The sequence below is a fragment of the Microcebus murinus genome, chromosome 15 (genome assembly GCF_040939455.1).
Source record: "Microcebus murinus isolate Inina chromosome 15, M.murinus_Inina_mat1.0, whole genome shotgun sequence".
In the NCBI taxonomy this organism is placed as follows: Eukaryota; Metazoa; Chordata; class Mammalia; order Primates; family Cheirogaleidae; genus Microcebus; species Microcebus murinus.
This window is the reverse complement of record NC_134118.1, coordinates 24770343-24772879: the sequence shown is the minus strand read 5'-3', so window position 1 is coordinate 24772879 and position 2537 is coordinate 24770343. Positions and strand designations below refer to the sequence as shown.

At 48.4% G+C, this 2537-nt stretch overlaps 1 non-coding gene across 1 annotated transcript; it reads right to left on the bottom strand.

Moving 5' to 3' along the window:
* Positions 1-1547: 1547 nt before the first annotated feature.
* On the bottom strand, positions 1548-1620 carry TRNAA-AGC (transfer RNA alanine (anticodon AGC)). Its single transcript has one exon. It is a non-coding gene; the product is annotated as a tRNA-Ala (tRNA).
* Positions 1621-2537: the final 917 nt, after the last annotated feature.

Here is a 2537-nt window from a genome sequence, read left to right as displayed (position 1 = left end):
TGGAGCTGGGAAGAAGCTACTGTCCTCAGTAACTTGTCTATGACCCTCGATAATTTTGTTCTAGCCCAACATTTTAGCTAAAATAAAATTCTGCAGAAGGAAAATCCAAAGGCAACCTGCTTCAATGTTTCATGACACAGAGTTTCCATGGCAACCTTATTTAAACTACAACCCCACCACCCAGCACGAGTGCTCTGGCCCGCCTTATCCCTCCTTTCTACTCGCTTTCATAGCTACTGAGCGACCCTCAGAGAAACTGACGGAAAACGGAATTACCACCACTTACTCTTCGTGGGCTGCCAAGGCAAATATAAGTAGCCCACCCAGCCTCCTCTGCCCGTGGCTTCTAGCACAGTCCCCACTGTGTTCGCCCATTTTCCCCTAAAGTGAATATTTGATTCCTCCCCCAACCCCATTTTTTTTTTTTTACCAAACTCGGGAAAGCGCTCTCATTTTTCTATTTGAAAAGGGCACTTTAGATAAATGCGTTCCATTGCAGTGTTTGCTCTCTCATTTCATTTGTTCTTCTTCATGAAACGTGTTAAGTTGATTAACATTGTATGCGCCGAAATATTCGACTATGAAGCCCCAGCTAATACCTTAGAGGCAGATTCGCTGGGAGCTCCACTGATCACTGAGTCTCACGAGGTTGATGTATTCTGTCCCAAAGAGAACTGATGTCGCTGCGTGTTTCCGCCCTGGCTGGCCACTTCTCCAGTACAGACACAGCCATTCCTCCGGATTCATTTTCGGAAGTTAGTTGGGTCCCTGGTAATGGGGTCCGCAAATTGGTTGAATTCCTAGGAACACCCACTGTACCCCGGGACCAATATAATAAACAGTTCAGTAGATACATGTGCAATAATTGAATAAATTTAAAAAGCTTCAACTCACTGCCTTGCTTTACTATAGTCAATAATAAATGGTCTGCCGGGACCATGTTGCTAATGTTCTGGATTTTGGACTAGAATTTCACCCCTCTCCGAGCCATCTTTCATGAGGCTGGCTTGAGTTTTTGCCTCACTTTTGAAATTCTATCTACTGTCTCCTCTATGAAAATTGACCCTTATTAATCCTGCTTCACGATTCCCAGCCACTTCTTCTTCCCAGCTCTTGGGTACGCCCAGGAGCTCACAGACAACTTCCTGGGTTTGCTTTCCCGGCAGGTTCTGGCTACCTGGGACTCCGGGTCTCAGTCCCCTGACCAGAGAGCGGGGGCTTTATTTACCGGTAGCTGTGCCCTGTGATTTTCAGGACCGTGGCTCTCTTAGGACCAAGCTGCAGGAGGAAACTGAGCGAAAGAGCAATGGGGAAGTCGCGTGGTATCGCCAGCGCTGGAAGAAAGAAAAATTATAAATTGATAGATCTATACTATGCCGAATGGCAGTAGAGCCCTGGGCAGCCTGTACTGCTTGTGTCCATACGTCACGAACCACATCAGCGTCCAAATTACAACGGCCTTGGGTGTGCATTTTGTCGTCCTTTCCGAGAGGTTGAAGGGTGCTCCTTGTCGCTCGGAGAGCCGAGATTCGAACAGCGAAAAAGCTTGGAGAATGTGGGCGTCGATCCCACTACCTCTCGCATGCTAAGCGAGCGCTCTACCACTTGAGCTAATTCCCCGGCCCGCGGCGCCCGTCTTAGTCGCTCGTGGGATACCTAAACTACGGCGCATTTTACGATTTGTAGCGTGAAACCAGGGCTCCACGAAGAGCGGATCTTCCTGCCTGCCCAGGGCAAGAGCGCAGTGGCCGCCTGTTGTCTGGGAGGGAGGGAGAGAAGAGGTAACAAGGGAAAACTCTGGCGCCGCCAACTTGTCAAGTTTCGGATATTCCGGAACGTAAGAAATGCCTCCGCTTAGGAGGACCCACCCAGAACTGCCCAGCTAATGAGGTACGGATATCGCAGGATGATTCCATGATTTTATCTGAAGAAGGGGGTGAGGGTTAGCACTCGTTCCACGTAGCTGGGACCACCTAGGAGGAGGTGGGAACCGGGAGGTGGTGGTGGTGGTGGCTATTTCTGGAAGGCAAAAAGCTCGTGCTAGTTTCGAATGAGGACCTCTTGGGCAGAAGGCCAGCGGGGTGACCGCTACACTACGGAAACTCTCGGGGCAGCGCTTCTGTTCCTTACATCGGAGATGTGTGTTCCATTGTTGCTGAGGTGTGTCGTGTAGAAGTCACATAACCACACTTCCTTTGAGAACAGAAGAAGGAAGGAAGGAAGGGAAGAAAAGAAGAAGGAAGTAAACAACCAACCGTAAAGAATTAAGAGGCAAGATCATATCAGAGTGAAAGAATCAAAAAATGTCCATTGAGAGATGCACATGAGGATTGAACACATGGTGAAGACAACTGGTATGGATGTGGCATTGCTGAGTGAAGAAATATCCCTGTGTAAGTGAGGTGTGTGTGTGTGGGTGTGTGTGTGTGTGTGTGTAAAATACACCTGGAAGGAAGTAGTGATTGCAAAACCTAGACACTTGGAGAAACGTTGGGGAGAGTATTAGAGAAGCTTAAGAGTCATTGAAAACATTCCAG